At 42.0% G+C, this 21,049-nt stretch overlaps 1 non-coding gene across 1 annotated transcript; it reads right to left on the reverse strand.

Annotated features, from left to right (window-relative positions):
- Window positions 1-7,704: 7,704 nt before the first annotated feature.
- Window positions 7,705-7,810, reverse strand: LOC130704971 (U6 spliceosomal RNA). The gene has a single exon (XR_009005572.1). It is a non-coding gene; the product is annotated as a U6 spliceosomal RNA (small nuclear RNA).
- Between the last annotated feature and the right edge of the window lie 13,239 nt (window positions 7,811-21,049).

Genomic DNA, 21,049 nt, shown 5'->3' on the forward strand with positions numbered 1-21,049 from the left:
TTATTTTCAAGTAGTTTTGATCTTGCAGATGCCTTGAAATGTCCTCGGGGACCCCAGAGGTCCCTGGACCTCCCTTTGAGAAGGGCTGGGTGCTTGTAGGTGCTCAGTTTTAGAGTCCATCTTTCATAAGTAAATACTGGATCATCACATCATCACATTTAATTCTTACAACAACCCCATTTTGCAGCTTTGGAAACTGAGGCATGAAGTGGCTACAAGACTCACCTCAGATTCCATGTCAGCTCAAGAGGTGGAGCTGGAGTTTGATTCCATGTCTGGTCCTAAAGCCTTTTCTTAAATTGAAGTAGAGTTGATTGACAGTATTGTGTTAGTTTCAGGTGTGCTGCAAAATGATTCAGTTATATATATAGTCTTTTCCAGATTCTTTTCCATTATAAGTTATTATAAGATAGTGAATACCGTTCCCTGTACTATATAGTAAATCCTTGTGACTTACCTATTTTATATATAATAGTGTGTATCTGTTAATTCCATACTCCTAATTTATCTCCCCCCCCTCCCTTTCCCCTTTGGTAACCATAAGTTTGTTTTCTATATCGGTGAATCTGTTTCTGTTTTGTAAATAAATTCATGTGTATTATAAGTGATATCTGAAGCCCTGCTTTGAATGACTGTGAGAGACACCCCTCCTTCAGAGCCCAAAGAGCAAAGTCAACTCCTGGGGTGCCACGTGCCGTGGGGACCTTGGGACCGTTTAAGACTTTCACACCACGGTAGCCTCATCATTCGGGGTCCTCCAGCAAGCAGACACCAAGACAGGAATTAGACATGCAGATTACGGGAAAAGCCCACGAGGGAAGATAGGAAGGAAGCAGGCACAGGCTGGGGAAGGCATGAGACAGTAATGCAAGTCTGACCCATGAAGGAGAGAGAAAAGGAAGGAAGGTCTGGGGCTGTGTGCGGTGCTCTGACGAGGCCCGGCCAGGGTTCCAAGTCTCCCAGGAGCGGGCCTGCCTGAGTGTCCCCGGAGCGCTCAGATGGCTGGGAAGCACAGCCTCAGTGTAAAGGTAGCGATCGTCTATCTCGGGGTGCACCATCTGGGGCCCAGCAGGAGCTCTGGAGGTGCATTTCCATGGCTGCCACATAGCAATGCCTTCACTGGTTAGAACCAGAGGCCTCCTGGGTTTGACTCACGAGGATGGCAAAACAATCACACCGACACACGTGGGCAGACAGAGTGATCCACCCAGGAAATGCCGCTGGGCTCCTTGGCTTTCAAGCTTCAGATGGACTCTCTCCAAGGGCTCCACAGAAACATGCCCTCTGGAGCTGCTCACAAGAGGAGTGCAATCCTTCTGCGGAGGATGCTGGGAGCCGTCACACTGCCCACTGGCAGGCGGGAAGGAGACAGATGGATGCAGGGCCAGCCACAGACATGGAGAGAAAACAAGTCATCAGAGAAAAGAAGGGAGCACCCCACCCAGAAGACTGGGCCATGAGGAGGTAGGAAGAAGGCCCAGGGATATGGATAAGCTGAGCCAGGCTCCAGGAGGAGGATTCAATGGCCTGCAATTGGTTGGACCATAACAGGGTTGAGATGCCAGGACAAAGCAGGGGTGAGAGGCAAAGTTGGGCTTAGCAGAGAGACACACCAGGATGCCCAAGGCTGGCCACTGAATGCTGTTCAAGCACATACACTAGAGAGAAACTGTGGTATGAGGCCCCATATTCTGTGCTTCCTCAACATCTGGGAAAAGCAGAAGGGCCTCCAGTGGTCTAATTGCAAGTTCCCCTCCACACTCTGCTCCTGTGGATAAGATATGCCAGCCAAACCACGCTCCTTATCAAACTGACCAGGCACAGTTCCTGCTTTTCCTGAGTAGTGGGTCTCCGTTCCCTCCAGCTCATGGAATTATTCAAACAAGCCAATCACATCTTCCTGTGGGAACCAGGGTTCACCCCACCCTCTTGCAACTACAAAGCCTGCCTTGCACAGCCCCTCCTTGTTCATTCGGCTGCCCAGTGCAACCCCGTGTGGTCTTGTATGGTGTGCAATGTCCTCTTCCCCCCATACTATGAGTACATGTGACTGAGAAACAGCTGTTGATCTCATCTGCCCAGTGTTGTGTGTTTGGCCATCTCCCTAGCCCTAGGGCAGGAATCCCTCCCTCACCAATGGGATGAATAAGAGGTGATAGAAACAAGAACAGACTTCATCCATGCCCTCAAGGAGTCCAGCTGGGAAGACAAGATGTGAAAGATAACAAAGTGTTAAGTGAGTTGCACAGACCAGACAAGAAATCAGTCATTCAACAAATAGGAAGTGAGCCCCCACTATGTGCCAAGCACTGCTCTAGGCCCTGGAAACACAAGTCTGAAGAAAACAGACAAACTCCCTGCCTCCATAGAGCTTATATTCTGGGAGCTCTAAGCGGTAGGGAGACAGACAATATGGGTTAGGAAGAAATGTAAGCAGAGTACAAGAGATGGAAAGACCAGGGTAGAGGTGGGGTTGCTATCTGGTTTACATAGGATGCTCATGGAAGATCTCTCTAGTGAGGAGATATGCAAACAGGAACTTAAAGAACGTGAGGCAGCAAACCACATGAGAAACTGAGGGAAAAGCATTCCCAGCAGAGGGAACAGCCAGGGCAAAGGCTGTGAGTTGGAGGAGAGGATGAGGGCTTGCTGTGCACTAGGAACTTCCGGAAGAGGAAGACTTGAGTAAACTTGGAGAATGGGCAAGTTTTGACCAAAGGAACTTGTGGGATCCTATGTGGACCTCTTCCATCAGCCTCTTACGGTGTGCCCAGGAGCTCAAGAGATGTGTAAAGGGGGCCTGGCAATAGCTGGGCTTAGACTGCAGACTGGAGTCTGAGAAGCCTCTGCAGATCCCCATTCCTACCCCTGCTTTACAGGACTTGGACCTTAACAACTTATACCAGCTCTAGACCGGATTCCAGATTTCTCCAGCAACAGGACAGATTAGGGCTCATGTTAGGGGCATAGATGTTTGCCTCTATGTCTCCACCCACTTCTGTTGAGAGCCAACAGCCGCCTTCCCACCGGCAGTGAGGGGTTGCCCCCCTTCCACGAAGGAGCTCACCACATCCCTCCTCTCTCCAAGAGCAAGGCAATGTGCTTAACACCATGAGACACTCTCTGAGCCTCCTCCAAACTGCGGGGTTCTTCAGAGCCATCTTCTTCCACAGTCATCTATTCATTTAACAATTATTGAGGTCTTACCCTGGGCAACTCTGCTGGGTGCTGGGCAGACAGAAATGAAAAGACAGACTTGGAGCTCATGCGTGATTTATCCAGCCGGCCAAGATCCCTTGCAATCCCAAGGCTTACAGCTCTTCAGGGTTCCCAGAGGTCACTGTGCTCATTTAAATGCCCAGCTCCTGACTTCCCTGGTGGTCCAGTGGTTAAGACTCCTTAACCAATGCAGCTTCCAATGCAGGGGGTATGGGTTCAATCCCTGTTTAGGGAAGTTCCGCATGTCACATGGTGCGGTCAAAACAAACAAACAAAAATAGTAATAAATACCATCACTGGGAGCCAAGATCATGACCCCCCAGCTAAGCCAATGGAATAGCTACTCCTCCACCCTGAAGCAGACACCCTGCTGTGGACACATGGCCTCCACACACACGTGAATGCAAATGTGTGTGCGCACACACACATGCACACACACACAGAGCCCTTTCCCTGCATAGGATTTCTGCCTTCCAAGCTAGCTCCATTACCTCCTTTGTACTTTTACTGTGATTAAATTTATTTAATATATTACATATATGTATGTTGGTATAATACATATACTATACATGTATAAAACATGCATAAGATGTATCTGTACACACTGAGGCATTTGTGGGTCAAGTGATGTAACACCTGGAATTGGCTTTAAAGCATCTAATGCTCCCCCAAATTGGGAGGCATGCATATACGACACAAAAATAGCAAAAGCAGACAACTGTTGAAGCTGGGGTTTATCATACTATTGTCTCTACTTGGGAGAATGTTTGAAAATTTCCAAAATTAAAAGTTAAACAGAAAAAAAAGAAAAAAAAAGTTAAACAGAAGTAAATAAAGCAAATTGGCAAAGAATTATGAAGCAAATGCCCAGGTAACTACCATGTAGGTCAAGAAATAGAAAATTGCCAGCCCCGCAAATCCTCTGTCCCCTCCCCACACAGAACCATTATTCTAGCTTCTGTGATAATCATTTCCTAAGTTGCTTTATAGTTTCACCACCTAAACAATATAATCTAGTGTTGCCTGTAATTGAGCCCTGTAAATGGAATCACATAGTATGTGTTCTTTTGTGACAAGAGGGAGAAAGATGTGAAGATATGGGGAAGGAGCATGGCTGAATTGGGAAGGGTTTGTATGAATTGGGAAACTGAAGCCCAGAGAGGTGGAATTCTCACCCCTGGTCCCACAAGATGAAGAGGCTGGACGCCAGGTCTCCTGATATCAGGGCAGAGCTATTCTGCTTACCTAACAGTTTTGTTCAAGGTCATATATTCAGCAGTAGGACTGGGAAGAGGGCCATCATAACAGCTTGAATGAACTTCATGAGGACTTCTGGCCACCAGGTGGATCTGCACACGAAGCAGGTTGCTCAAGGTGGATTCAGCTCAAGGAGGTATAGTTTGTAAAGGACCAAAGTACTTTCATACAGAAGTGACAGAGAACACAACTCCTAGGGAGTAACTTTAAGGACAGTATCATAGGAAGGGGAGCCAGTACTTTACTTCACAGAAATTTATGCAGTATGTGACCTACGATGTAGGTAGGCTGAATAACGGCCCCCAACAGGTCCATGTGCTAATACCTAGAATCTGTGGATGTTACCTTACATAGCAAAGCCTTTTCAGATGTCATTAAATTAAGGATCTTGAGATGGGGAGATTATCCTGGATTACACGGTGGTCCCTAAATGCAAGCATAAGTGTCCTTATAAGAGGGAGGAAGAGGGAGATGACAGATAGAAGAGGAGAAGGGAATGTGATCACAGAGGTAAAGATTGGAGTGATGCAGCCACAAGCCAAGGAACACCAGCCCCCACCAACATAATAAGAAGCAAGGAATGAATTCTTCCTTAGAGACTGCAGGGAGAGCACAGCCCTGCCAACATCTTGATTTTGGCTCAGTGAAATTGATTCCAGACTTCTAGCCTCCAGAACTGGTGAGAGAAATCTGTATCATTCTAAGCTACCAAATTTGTGGTAATTTGTTACAGCAGCTGTAGGAAAATAATACAGATGTATGTATTGACTATCTACACTTCTAGGTACTTGTGATAAAAAAATCAATTAGACATAGCCTCTGATGTCAAGAATTCTAAATAGTCTGATGGAAGGAGAGATGTGTGAGGGAAGGCTTCCTTGGAAGAGGTGATGCTTGAGCCCAATCTAAAAAGAATGAGCATTCTTTTTATTTCTTTTTCGTCTCTTGATTGCTGTGGCTAAAACTTCCAAAACTATGTTGAATAATAGTGGTGAGAGTGGGCAACCTTGTCTTGTTCCTGATCTTAGTGGAAACGGTTTCAGTTTTTCACCATTAAGAACGATGTTGGCTGTGGGTTTGTCATATATGGCCTTTATTATGTTGAGGTAAGTTCCCTCTATGCCTACTTTATGGAGAGGTTTTACCATAAATCGGTGTTGAATTTTGCTGAAAGCTTTTTCTGCATCTATTGAGATGATCATATGGTTTTTATCCTTCAGTTTGTTAATATGGTGTATCACATTGATTGATTTGTGTATATTAAAGAATCCTTGCATTCCTGGGATAAACCCCACTTGATCATGGTTTATGATCCTTTTAATGTGCTGCTGGATTCTGTTTGCTAGCATTTTGCTGAGGATTTTTGCATCTATGTTCATCAGTGATATTGGCCTATAGTTTTCTTTTTTTGTAACATCTTTCTCTGGTTTTGGTATCAGGGTGACGGTGGCCTCATAGAATGAGTTTGGGAGCGTTCCTTCCTCTGTTATATTTTGGAAGAGTTTGAGAAGGATAGGTGTTAGCTCTTCTCTAAATGTTTGATAGAATTCGCCTGTGAATCCATCTGGTCCTGGGCTTTTGTTTGTTGGAAGATTTTTAATCACAGTCTCAATTTCAGTGCTTGTGATTGGTCTGTTTATATTTTCTATTTCTTCCTGGTTCAGTCTCAGAAGGTTGTGCTTTCTAAGAATTTGTCCATTTCTTCTAGGTTGTCCATTTTATTGGCATGTAGTTGCAGTAATCTCTCATGATCCTTTGTATTTCTGCAGTGTCAGTTGTTACTTCTCCTTTTGCATTTCTAATTCTGTTGATTTGAGTCTTTTCCCTTTTTCTCTTGATGAGTCTGGCTAATGGTTAATCAATTTTTTTTATCTTCTCAAAGAACCAGCTTTTAGTTTTATTGATCTTTGCTACTGTTTCCTTCATTTCTTTTTCATTTATTTCTGATCTGATGTTTATGATTTCTTTCCTTCTGCTAACTTTGGGATTTTTTTGTTATTCTTTCTCTAATTGCTAAAGGTGTAAGGTTAGGTTGTTATTTGAAATTTTTCTTGTTTCTTGAGGTAGGATAGTATTGCTATAAACTTCCCTCTTAGAACTGCTTTTGCTGCATCCCATAGGTTTTTGGCTGTTGTGTTTTCATTGTCATTTTTTCTAGGTATTTTTTGATTTCCTCTTTGATTTCTTCAGTGATCTCTTGGTCATTTAGTAGCATATTGTTTAGCCTCCATGTGTTTGTATTTTTTACAGTTTTTTTCCTGTAATTGATATCTAGTCTCATAGTGTTGTTGTTGGAAAAGATACTTGATACAATTTCAATTTTCTTAAATTTACCAAGGCTTGATTTGTGACCCAAGATATGATCTATCCTGGAGAATGTTCCTTGAGCACTTGAGAAGAAAGTGTATTCTGTTGTTTTTGGATGGAATGTCCTATAAATATCAATTAAGTCCATCTTGTTTAATGTATCATTTAAAGCTTGTGTTTCCTGATTTATTTTCATTTTGGTTGATCTGTCCCCTGGTGAAAGTGGGGTGTTAAAGTCCCCTACTATTACTGTGTTACTGTTGATTTCCCTTTTTATAGCTGTTAGTGTTTGCCTTATGTATTGAGGTGCTCCTATGTTGGGTGCATAAATATTTACAATTGTTATATCTTCTTCTTGGATTGATCCCTTGATCATTATGTAGTGTCCTGCTTTGTCTCTTGTAATAGTCTTCATTTTAAAGTCTATTTTGTCTGATAAGAGAATTGCTACTCCAGCTTTCTTTTGATTTCCATTTTCATGGAATATCTTTTTCCATCCCCTCACTTCCAGTCTGCATGTGTCCTTAGGTCTGAAGTGGGTCTCTTGTAGACAGCATATATATGGGTATTGTTTTTGTATCCATTCAGCCAGTCTGTGTCTTTTGGTTGAAGCATTTAATCCATTTACATTTAAGGTAATTATAGATATGTATGTTCCTATTACCATTTTCTTAATTGTTTTGGGTTTGTTATTGTTGGTCTTTTCCTTCTCTTGTGTTGCCTACCTAGAGAAGTTCCTTTAGCATTTGTTGTAAAGCTGGTTTGCTGGTGCTGAATTCTCTTAGCTTTTGCTTGTCTGTAAAGGTTTTAATTTCTCTGTCCAATCTGAATGAGATCCTTGCTGGGTAGAGTAATCTTTTTTTTAAACATCTTTATTGGAGTATAATTGCTTTACAATGGTATGTTAATTTCTGCTGTATAAAAAATTTGGAACACTTCACAATTTGCATGTCATCGTTGCACAGGGGCCATGCTAATCTTCTCTGTATCGTTTTAATTTTAGTATATGTGCTGCCGAAGCAAGCATGCTGGGTAGAGTAATCTTGATTGTAGGTTTTTCCCTTTCATCGCTTTAAATATGTCCTGCCACTTCCTTCTGGCTTGCAGAGTTTCTGCTGAAAGATCAGCTGTTAACATTATGGGGATTCCCTTGTATGTTATTTGTTGCTTTTCCCTTGCTGCTTTTAATATTTTTTCTTTGTATTTAATTTTTGATAGTGTGATTAATGTGTCTTGGCATGTTTCTCCTTGGATTTATCCTGTATGGGACTCTCTGCGCTTCCTGGACTTGATTCCAAATCAGAAAAGCAGAAGTAAAATTGTCACTGTTTGCAGATGACATGATACTATACACAGAGAATCCTAAAGATGCTACCAGAAACCTACTAGAGCTAATCAATGAATTTGGTAAAGTAGCAGGATACAAAATTAAGGCACAGAAATCTCTTGCATTCCTGTACACTAATGATGAAAAATCTGAAAGAGAAATTAAGGAAACATTCCCATTTATCACTGCAACAAAAAGAATAAAATACCTAGGAATAAACCTACCTAGGGAGACAAAAGACCTGTATGCAGAAAACTATAAGACACTGATGAAAGAAATTAAAGATGATACAAACAGATGGAGAGATATACCATGTTCTTGGATTGGAAAAATCAACATTGTGAAAATGACTCTACTACCCAAAGCAATCTACAAATTCAATGCAATCCCTATCAAACTATCAATGGCATTTTTCACAGAACTAGAACAAAAAATTTCACAGTCTGTATGGAGACACAAATGATCCCGAATAGCCAAAGCAATCTTGAGAAAGAAAAATGGAGCTAGAGGAATCATGCTCCCTGACTTCAGACTATACCACAAAGCTACAGTAATCAAGACAGTATGGTACTGGCAGAAAAACAGAAATATAGATCAATGGAACAGGATAGAAAGCCCAGAGATAAACCCACACACATATGGTCACCTTATCTTTGATAAAGGAGGCAAGAATATAGAATGGAGAAAAGACAGCCTCTTCAATAAGTGGTGCTGGGAAAACTGGACACCTACATGTAAAAGAATGGAATTAGAACACTCCCTAACACCATACACAAAAATAAACTCAAAATGGATTAAAGACCTAAACGTAAGGCCAGACACTATAAAACTCTTAGAGGAAAACATAGGAAGAACACTCTATGACATAAATCACAGCAAGGTCCTTTTTGACCCACCTCCTAGAGAAATGGAAATAAAAACACAAACAAATGGGACCTAATGAAACTTAAAAGCTTTTGCACAGCAAAGGAAACCATAAACAAGACAAAAAGACAACCTTCAGAATGGGAGAAAATATTTGCAAACAAAGCAACTGACATAGGATTAATCTCCAAAATATACAAACAGCTCATGCAGCTCAGTATCAAAAAAAACAAACAACCCAATCCAAAAATGGGCAGAAGACCTAAAAAGACATTTCTCCAAAGAAGACATACAGATGGCCAACAAACACATGAAAGGATGCACAACATCACTAATCATTAGAGAAATGCAAATCAAAACTACAATGATGTATAACCTCACAATAGTCAGAATGCCATCATCAAAAATTCTACAAACAGTAATTGCTGGAGAGGGTGTGGAGAAAAGGGAACCCTCTTGCACTGTTGGTGGGAATGTAAATTAATACGGCCACTATGGTGAACAGTATGGAGGTTCATTAAAAAACTCAAAATAGAACTACCATATGACCCAGCAATCCCACTACTGGGCATATACCCTGAGAAAACCATAATTCAAAAAGAATCATGTACCACAAAATTCATTGCAGCTCTATTTACAATAGCCAGGACATGGAAGCAACCTAAGTGTCCATCAACAGATGAATGGTTAAAGAAGATGTGGCACATATATACATTGGAATATTACTCAGCCATAAAAAGAAATGAAATTGAGTTACTGGCAGTGAGGTGGATGGACCTAGAGTCTGTCATACAGAGTGAAGTAAGTCAGAAAGAGATAAACACATACCGTATGCTAACACATATATATGGAATCTAAAAAAAAAAAAGGTTCTGAAGAACCTAGGGGCAGGACAGGATAAAGACGCAGACATAGAGAATGAACTTGAGGATACGGGGAGGGGGAAGGGTAAGCTGGGACGAAGTGAGAGAGTGGCATGGACATATATACACTACCAAATGTAAAATAGCTAGCTAGTGGGAAGCAGCCGCATAGCACAGGGAGATCAGCTCGGTGTTTTGTGACCACCTAGAGGGGTGGGATAGGGAGGGTGGGAGGGAGACGCAAGAGGGAGGGGATATGGGGATATATGTATATGTATAGCTGATTCACTTTGTTATAAAGCAGCAACTAACACACCATTGTAAAGCAATTATACTCCAATAAAAATGTTAAAAAAAAATAAAAAATAAAAAGAGTGAGCAGGAGTTAGCCGGGTGAAGAGAAACAAGTATATGCCAACAAGAAGAGGAGCATCAACGATACAGTGAGGACTCCCAGAAGCCCAGTAAGGCCTGAGGACCACACCCAGAGGGCATGTAAACAGGAATGATGTTCAAGGCTGCACTGCAGCATGGCTTCATGGAGACAGGGCTGCCACTGTGAGATACTTTTCCTACCCCTCCACTGCGGACTGCATGAGAATTGACCCTGTGGCTCAGGAATCAGGATTCAAAATGCAGCTTACAGCCAAGCTGGGGGGGGTTCAGTGCCATGGCCTTCAGGAGGAGGGCATCGGTGACCCCTCTTGTACCCACAAGCTAGCGGAGGCTGGGGTGTATGGCGGTCACATCTGTGCTCCTCTCCCCACTCAGTCTGTGCTGACTCGGCTGCCTTTCTGCTGTGTCGCTTGCATTTATCTTGGCCACCCTCCCTCCATGGTGCTTACCGCTTGACCCCTCTCAGACATAAACACTAATGTTGTGGGGAGTAGTTATTAATAGCTCAGGGTTGTCACATGGCTAATTTAGGGGAGATAAACGGCTTTGCAGCTTTCATCTTCCCCAAATGAGAGAGGAAGGGGAAAAAATTGCGGGTACCAAAATAGATATTTCTGGATAGCAGCTTCTAACATGAGAATGATGCTGAGATTTCCCATTTATTTTATGTGCTATGAAGTCAAATCATTTATAGGCAAAAACAAACACATTACTGAATTTAAAAAAAAAACCAGATTATTTTAAAATGCTAATTATTTATATGTATCTGGTAAAACTAGTTGAACAGAAAGAATGTGGAGGGGAAAACATGCTAACTTCTGCATTTCAGAGGATACTGGGCCTGAGGTAGATGGGCTCCCTGGGGTCTGGAAGGTGCCCATCCCACCTACATCTTTCCCAAGCTTAGTCTTTTCCCTGGCCAGTCAACTCATCACTGCCGCAAGCTGGGTACCAAAGAACACGGCAGGATACAAATTTTGGCATGTAAAAGGGATCCTGATCTATTGCTACCTGGTGCTCTACTAGGCTTGGCCTTTGAGCCTCGTGTGCCTTAGTTGCCAGTGGAGAGAATATTTCCCTCATGGAAATAAATCAACACACAGTTGCTACATAAACCCAGACGTGACCCACGTGAGTTCCTTAGGTCTCTTTAGAGTGGTGGCCTTCCTGTTCCTCCTGTTCACAGCTTGCTGCTGTAGCCACTGCAGACCCCTTAACACACCTGCTCCCATTTGCTTCCCTAGGAAAAAAAAAATTACTCATCAAAATGAGAGAAAAGTGTTGCTACGGCTGGTGAGACACCAATAGGAAGCAAACAGTGTTGAATTGTTGATTCATTTCTGAAAGTAAATATGCACATAGCCAAATGCAAGACACAAGCCACGTTGCTGGGTCAGGAAACAGAAATGACAGCTATCCCATTATTCTGAGCTTTTTCTGTATGAGCATGATGTGTTTCAGGGGACTCAATCTACAGATCAGCCCCAGGAGCCTGTGCGAGACTTCTGTGGACATCCGGGTTCTGTGGACATCCTGTGATCTGTGCAGTGTGCAAAGGCCATTAACAGTCTACACGGCTGTGGGCTTAGTAATCACCTCTCTAGGGTCTTAGCTGAAAGTCTTGAGATGTGAGCCCCTGTTTCAGACATGCCCACTACGGGAGCCAATTCTGCCAGAGTGGATGAAAGGCATGTGTGGTAGGACAAATCTCTTCCTTCATTAAAGCCATCTTATCCTTGCCTTTTGAAGATGACACTTCTTTTGAAGAAGCCACAGTCACCAGCATGTAAACGAGGAGCTCTTTTCCCAGGACTGGAGATTTATCCAGTTCTATCCACATGTTCTGGCCTGCTGCTTCTGCAAGAATTGTCAGGTACTGGCCAAGGTCAAGAGACCTGTCTGTGCCCCAGAGACTGGGACTCAGCAAACTGGCAGAGGAAGGAAGTGACGCTGTGATCCCTTGAGCCAGCCAGGCTCATCAGAACCCAGAGGTGGAGGCAAAGACGGGGAGGGGGAAGAACGCTTAGAGGAAAAACAGTTGACATTTGAACAATGCAGGGGTTGGGGAGCCGACCCACTGTGCAGTCAAAAATCTGCATATTATTTTTGACTCCCCCAAACTTAACTACTAATAGCCTCCTGCTGACTGGAAGTCTTACTGATAAATGGTCAATTAACACACATTTTGTAGTTATATACATATCCATATATATTTTATGCATTCGTGACATACCTTTTTCTTTCTTTTTTTTTTATATTTCTAGGCTACATAGTTCATCAAGAGCTTTTCCAAATTTTTGCAAATTTCCAAATTTTCAATGTATTTATAGAAAAAAATCCATGTATAAGTGGACCTGTGCAGTTCAAACCCGTGTTGTTCAAGGGCCAACTGTACCCAGATTTGCTTCATTGTGAAGCTCTCAAAATCATTCATTTTAATCACAGCCTTCTCCATGCAGCTTTTAATCAGTGGATCCATCCTTCCATTTAATAACATCCTTAGCACTTTTTTTGGTGAGAATGCTAAAGGGATTGAGGAATAAAGAGACACCATGATGCTGTTGATTGCACAAAACAGTCAACATTTGAGAAATTTTAATAGACAAACAAATAAACAAATTTACATGTAACTCTTACACTCCCACACCATGTTTCATTCTACAGAGGCTCTGAGGTAGCTTACAAGAATATAAATAATATGATAAATAAGAGTTGAAATTTTAAATTATAGCATAGGAAAATATAAACATAATAAAGAGATATGTCTGGTAGAAACCCAAGAGTTATATATGGTTCAATAAGGCAAAAGGGTAACTATTAAAATTGGGGAGAGTTTCCTGTCCACCAGAATAAATCAGAAATATAATTTATTACAAATGTCACTGTTTTGATTCCTTTCCCTTGAATTATATTAATTCTTCAGGCTAAATGAAAATTTTCTAGTCAGTGGGTCTAAAATTTTTTCTTTCACATGCAGCATCATAGAAGAGACAAAGTAACAGCTTCAACATCACGTCTGCAGTAATGCAGAAGTAGATTTGTGCAGTAGTTTCTTATAGCATTCCTCAGTGTGAGCAGAGGGGCCATTTAAGAAAGACTCTTTTACAAATCAGTGAGCTGGAAGCCAGAGTGGCAGAAATCACTGCCACGGAACAGAATAAAGAAAAAAGAATGAAAAGAAATGAGGATAGCTTGAGAGACCTCTGGGACAATGTCAAACACACCAACATTCTCATTATAGGGGTCCCAGAAGGAGAAGAGGGAGAGAAAAGGCCTGAGAAAATATTTGAAGAGATAATAGCTGAAAAATTCTCCAACATGGGAAAGGAAACAGTCACCCAAGTCTAGGAAGTGCAGAAAGTCCCATAGAGAATTAACCCAAGGAGGAACACACTGAGACACATAGTAATCAAACTGACAAAAATTAAAGACAAAGAGAAAATATTAAAAGCAACAAGGGGAAAGCAACAAATAACATACAAGGGAATCCCCATAAGACTATCAGTTGATTTTTCAGCAGAAACCCTACAGGCCAGAAGGGAGTGGCACAATATATTTAAAGTGATGAAAGGGAAAAACCTACAACCAAGAATACTCTACCCAGCAAGGCTCTCGTTTAGATTTGACAGGGAAATCAAAAGCTTTACAGACAAAAGCTAAAAGAATTCAGGAAAGGCTCTTTTGCTGCAGGAACTAAGTAATATGTAGTTCTCCAGTGGTTGGGTCTAATGTCCTCAAGTACAATTGGTGTACTCGGTGTACATCAGAATTATTTGCTAACTTGTTTAAAAATATATAGATACTTAGATTCAGTATCTTGCCATAGATTCAGACTCAGTGAATTGAAGTGGGCATCTGTATTTTTAATAATCTCCCCAGGTGCCCCTTATATCTGCCAAAGACTGAAAACCATTGGTCTGTTCTGGTCCTAGAACTTCTCTGGTTCCACCAGCTAGGGTCCTTCTCTGGGGCTTCTTTTTAGATTTGCTTAACATATTGAGACAATTTAGGTAATCGCTTCAAAAGATACCTCACTGGACCTCCCCAAGTAAACAACCAAATCAATAATCTCAAGACATTTAAACCTTTACTTTTATATACCAGATCAGCAAGTGCAAGGAAACTTCCCCTGTGTCTTGGATTCTAGCAGATTTAAGTTGTATAGCATGAATTAAAGTTGTATTCATTAAACACCAGGAAGGTAATTATGTTTGGGAATATATAAGTGCTTTCCCCCATGGGTAGGAAGAAAGGCATATTAGAATCTCTACTGGATTCATTTCCCTTTCTCCTGATAACTTTTCCCTTTCCAGAATGTTTTCTTTGTGTCTACATGGGGCTCCCGGTTCAGCAATTTGGCTGAAATAGCTGAATATGAGTCAGTTTGGTTAACAAAAAGTTAATTAAATTGGTTGCTTATTAATTAAATAAGTAGCACATACGTTTAACAAAAACTGGCCTCAAAAACCTACAAAATTATTACATGTGCACAAAAATTTTTCAATGAATCATTAAATATATTAGCAAAATATATGCATTTGAACATCCATGAAGGAAGGTGGCTAATTAAATTATGTTGCATTCACAGGATGAACTAATATGCAGTCATTAAAAAGTAATCCATTCACCATAAAGAGGAACAAAGTACTAATATTTTGTGAATGAACCTCAAAAATATGATGCTAAGAGAGGGGAGTGATGTCAACAAAATGGCATGAGAGGATGTCCCCAGCCCATAACCACACACACAAATAACAATCTGGCAGCCATTCATGGACAAAAGTGCCTTTGTGGGAGCTTTGAGAACCAGATGGAAGGTTGCAAAAACCTAGTGAAGCCCAAGATCAAAGAGACCTGCTTTGAGAAGGCATGTCCATGTCCTGGTGGAAGGCTTGTTGAATGTGGTCACAGCTGCAGACTGAAAGGGGTCCCATTCCCTTGTGGACTGAGCTCTAGCTTCTCTTGGCCATTGTCCTGCAACCAGTCCTGACTGCCACCCAACCGTGCCCCCGGTAAGAGGCTTGTTGACCTTGGTTCCAACTGAAGGCTCTGAATCAGGCCCCAACTCTACCATGGTCCAGAGTCAGCCCTGCCTGCCCTGGGACCCAACAATGCCAGTCTGTACCCCTGGTATCAGGCCCATTGACCTCAGTCCTGACTCTGGACTCTGAAATATCCCTGTGGCCAGCTCTAACACTGCTGTACTGAAGTCTCAGACTCAGTTCTGCCTGCCCAGGAGCGGACCGAGGGACTTGGTGGGGGGGGGGGCGCACATTCAGGGACCTGACAGGAGCCACACTCATCTGTGTCACTGGGAACAGGCTTGCCAGCCATGTACTCACCCATGGCCCCAGCATCAGCTACAGGACGAAGCTCCAGTCCCACTCAACTATGATCTCAGAAGCAGTCTCAGTAGGAGAAAGCCTTACCTGCTAAAACCAGTCTGTAAAGAGGTGTTTTCTTCTTCAAATGCACAGACATCAATGTAAGGTTACATGGATCATGAAAAAAATCAGGCAAACATGACACCACCAAAGCAAACTAATAAAGCTCTGGTAACTGACCCCAAAGAAATATAGATCTATGAATTGCCTAACAAGGAATTCAAGATAATTGTCTTAAGGAAGTTCCGTGAACAGCAAGAAAACAGAGATGAGTCAACAAAATCAGGAAAACAATATATAAACAAAATGAGAACTTCCTCAAAGTGATAAAAATTATAAAAATAAACAAAGTATGGAACTGAAGAATACAATGAATGAAATGGAAAAAAATGCAATTGAGCTTCAACAGCACAGAACAAAGAATGTGTGAAGAAAGTAGAAGAAAATATCAGTGAACTTGAAGACAGCTCATTTGAAGTTATCTAGTCAGAGAAGAAAAAAGAAAAAAAGAATTTAAAAATTGAAGAAAGCCTGCAGGATTTATGAGAATCATAAAGTAAATCAGTTTAGGCATTATGGGATTCTCAGAAGGAGAAGAGCAAGATAAAGGGGCAGAAAATTGATTTAAAGAAATAATGGCTGAAAACCCTAAATCTTGGGAGGAATATGGACGTCCAGGTTCATGAAGGTCAAAACTCCCCAAACAGGATCAATGCAAAGAAGATTACACCAAGCCATGTTATAATTAAAAAGTATCAAAAGTCAAGGACAAAGAGAATTTTGAAAGCATCGGGAGAAAAGTGACTTGTCACATACAAGGGAACCCTTTAAGTCTACCAACAAATTTATCAGCAGAAACCTTGCTGCCAGGAGAGAGTGGGATCATAGATTCAGGTCCTAAAAGACAAAATTGCCAACCAGGAATATTACTCCCAGAAAAACTATCCTTCAGAAATGAAGGAGAGATAAAGACTTTCTCAGATAATCAAAAGCTGAGGGAGTTCATTATCACCAGACCTGCCTTACAAAAATGTTAAAGGGATTTCTTCCAGTTGAAACAAAGGGGTATTAATTAATAACATGAAAGAGTATGAAAATATAAAACTCACTGGTGAAGGTAAGCATATAGCCAAGTTCAGAATACTCTAATAGGGTATTGGTGGTATGTAAATCACTTATAACTCTAGTATAAAAGTTAAAATTTGAAAATATTAAAGATATATATTCAATAATTTGTTCATGGATATACAACATAAAAAGACCTAAGTTGTGACATCAATAATACAAATTGGGGGGGGGAGAAAAGTGTAGAGTTTTGTACATGATTCAAGTTATCAGATTAAAATAGACTGTTATAGCCTATTATGTTATTTTATGTATGCCTCACGGTAACCACAAAGAAAAAAATCTCTAGCAGATACACAAAGATAAAGAGAAAGAAATCAAAACATACCACTACAAAAAAATTATCAAATCACAAAGGAAGATGGCTAGAGAGGAAGAAAGGAACAAAAGAACTACAAAATATTCAGAAAACAACTAACAAAATGGCAATAGTAAGTCCTTACCTACCATTAATTGCTTTAAGGATATATGGATTAAATTCTCCAATCAAAAGACATACAGTGACTGATTGGGGAAAAAAACCCCCACTAGATCCAACTATATGCTTTCTACAAGAGACTCATTTTTGCTTTAAAGAAAAACATCAGCTGAAAGTCAAGGGATGGAAAAAGATACTCCATGTAAATGGTAACCAAAAGGGAGCAAGAGTGGCTATATTTATATCAGACAAAATAGCTTTTAAGTCAAAAACTGTCACAAGAGACAAAGAAGGTCACTATATAATGATAAAAGGGTCAATTCAACAGGAAGATACAAAATTATAAATACATATGCAACCAGCATCAAAGTACCTACATGTATGAAAGCATTCTTTAAAGGTAACCTGGACTTGGAAAAATACATAAGGAACTGAACTCAGTACCGAGGAAAGAACACCACATGGTGAGTCAGGCGGCTTGGGGTCTGGCTCTGTGGGTTGACACTGGAAAGACCTTTAGCCCCTCTAGGCTTTGGTTGCTGTGTTATTCAGGCTTCTCCAGAGAAACAGAATCAATAGGAGATATATATTACATGTATAATATATACCTACATATATATAAAATAATCATATACATAAGAAATCATATAGGAATGGCTCATGAGATTATGGAGGCTGAAAAGTCCCATGACCTGCCATCCGCAAGCTGGAGAACCAGGAAAGCCAATGGTGTAATTTAGTCCAAGTCCAAAGGCATGAGAACCAGGAGCACTGGGGTCTCATGGCAGGAGAAGTATGACCCAGCTCAAGACATAAAAACAAATTTGCCCCTCCTCTGCCTTTTTGTTCTCTTTAGGCCCTCGATAGATTGGATGATGCCCGTCTTTATTGGTGAGGGTGATCTGCTTTACTCAGTCTACTGATTCAAATGCTAATCTTTTCCAAAAACATCTTCACAGACACACCCAGAAATAATGTTTTACCAGCTATCTGGGCATCCCTTAGCCCAATGAACTTGACATAAAATTAACCACCACAGTCTCCTTTCTTGTAAAATGATAAAGTTGAAATTAAATGATCTATAAAATTTGCTCTTTCTGGAGCCAACATTCATTCTGTGATTCTACTTCTAACTCCACTGCCCATTCTACTTCTAACTCCTGCTGGCCCCGATCCTGACTCTTCCCCCCTTGTACCTTTCCTATGTCCACTGTAGTTGAGAGCCTTGCACATTTGCGACAGCAGTTGCCATGCTGTTGCCTGAGCCTGTTACATCTGCTCACTCCTCTGGGTGTGCTGGCTTTTTTTCCTTTTTTTTAAAATTTATTTATTTGTTTTTATTTTTTGGCTGCGTTGGGTCCTCATTGCTGTGCGCAGGCTTTCTCTAGTTGTGGCGAGTGGGGGCTACTCTTTGTTGCAGTGCATGGACTTCTCATTGCGGTGGCTTCTCTTGTTGTGGAGCACGGGCTCTAGGCGTGTGGGCTTCAGTAGTTGTGGCACGTGGGTTCAGTAGTTATGGCTTGCGGGCCCCAGAGTGCAGGCTCAGTAGTTGTGGCACATGGGCTTAGTTGCTCCGTGGCATGTGGGATCTTCCCGGACCAGGGCTCGAACCCGTGTCCCCTGCATTGGCAGGCGGATTCTTAACCACTGCGCCACCAGGGAAGCCCCGTGCTGACTTTCTATTCTTCACAGGTGTCTGTGAGAGGAGAGAGGTCCATGGATTGATCAGGCAGCCCTTGCTCTGCCAACCCAAAGCCTGCTGCCTGGAAAAATCACAGGTAAAGCCTCTGACAGCATCATTAGTGTGAGTCAGCGTGCTGTTGTTGAGGCCCGGTATAATGGGGGGAGTGAAGGGTGTAATTTGCTTGAACACATACATTCTCCTGCAGAGTAATTACTTTGCAGCCCACATATTTTTAGGGGGCCAGAATTCCTCTTGAACCAAGCACAGCCTTCCTTGTCATATTCTGTTTGAAGAAAGACAGCTTCTCCATGGTCTGAGATGGAAGGTTGAGAAACACATGGAAAAACAAATAATGCAGAGGGGCAGGAAGTTTTTTTTGCATCATGTGCTGCTCAAAGGTTTTCTTTGCCATTGGGCGGAGTAGACACCCACATACTTCATTGTTTTGGACTTTGGTACAAGCCCAAACAGGAGACCTGTCTAGCTTCCAAGCAAGTCAGTTTATCCAAAGCACAGTGCTCCTGATGGCATATGAGACTCTCACCTGTACGTGTGTCTCCCAACCTTTGGAATCATGCCCAAGGTTCCTCCCCAACCCTGGTCTGTTATCACCTCTGCTCTATGTTATGAATCTTGACTTGGAAAAACATATAAGGAGCTGAACTCACCATAGAGGAACGAGCACTACATTACATGGGGAGTCAGGGTGCCTGGGTCTTGGTCTGTGAGTTGAACTTGGAAAAGCAGTTAGCCACCCCAGGCCCTGGTTTCCTCTCTTGCAAAATGATAAGGTAGGAATAAAGAATCTGTAAAATTTGCTCTTTCTAGAGCCAACATCCTGTGGTTCTATTGCTACCTCCACTGACTGGGTGTCCTGCTGACCTTGACTCTCCCCCCTTGTCCCTTTCCTATGTCCACTTATTTGAGAGGGCTGGATATTTGAAGACACTGAAGACATAGCACCATGGTTTCAGTGATTTAACATAATTCAACATGCAAGTACAAAAAATACCAGCCCAGGACTCCCCTGGTGATGCAGTGGTTAAGAATCCTCCTGCCAATGCAGAGGACACAGGTTTGAGCCCTGGTCCGGGAAGATCCTACCTGCCGCGGAGCAACTAAGCCCGTGCGCCACAACTACTGAGCCTGAGCTCTAGAGCCTGCGTGCCACAACTACTGGCCCACCTGACACAACTACTGAAGCCCGCGTGCCTAGAGCCCATGCTCCGCAACAAGAGAAGCCACCCAATGAGAAGCCCGCGCACCACATGAAGAGTAGCCCCCGCTCGCCACAACTAGGGAAAGCCCACGCTCAGCAACGAAGACCCAAAGCAGCCAAAAATAAATAAATAATTCAAACAAACAAAAAAACAAAAAATACCAGCCCAGTGAAATTATTACCATTACGCTTTCTTTATTGTTCATATAGTAATGAATATTGGGTTTCTGCTTTGGGCCTAGCTTGGCACTGGGCTCTCTGGGGTATATCTAAGGAGAATGCTATGTGGCCCCTGTTACAAAGAATCTAAGGTTCCCTTGAAGATATTCAGCCCTCATGATTTGAGCATTAATATGTGGGCTGACACATGAGAATAAAAGAAGCTCAAAGAAGTGAAAGATGCACGTGGACAGAGGTGGAGAGAAGTATTTGGGAAGCAAGTATTTGGGGTTGAGGTTGGAGCTTCAAGGATGGGTGGGATCTGGATGGGCAGAAAGAACCACAGAAAGAGGGGAGGAGCAGAAGTCACTGGCGTTGAGGGCGGTGAAGATCCTGTGCTGTTTGGAGCAGAAATTACATGTTGGAAATGAGGTAAAGTAAGAGAGAGGTGGTTATAATCATGCACATAAAGAAGTTAACTCATTAAAGAATTCTTTGTCTGGGTTATCTCGCTTAATGCTTATAACATCCCTCTGAGGGATGGCCTCTGAGGGATCTTGTTATCTCTTGTATAGGTGAAGAAACTGACTCAGAGAAGTTACATAACTGGTCAACAGTCACAGAGCTAATGCAAGAGGCGAGGCAGAAGCCCATGGCTTCCGAATTTAAGTCCAAGTTCCTTTTCTTCTGCAATGCTTTGAGAGCCAGATTATAGTGGGCCTTAACTGAGAGGCCAGATATCAGGAGGAAAGGCCTGAGATTCTAGACTCACAAAGGTTATCATCATAACTTCCGTTTTCTTATGTTGTCCCAACAATTTTTACCAG

The sequence above is a fragment of the Balaenoptera acutorostrata genome, chromosome 15 (assembly GCF_949987535.1).
Source record: "Balaenoptera acutorostrata chromosome 15, mBalAcu1.1, whole genome shotgun sequence".
NCBI classification, from domain to species: Eukaryota; Metazoa; Chordata; class Mammalia; order Artiodactyla; family Balaenopteridae; genus Balaenoptera; species Balaenoptera acutorostrata.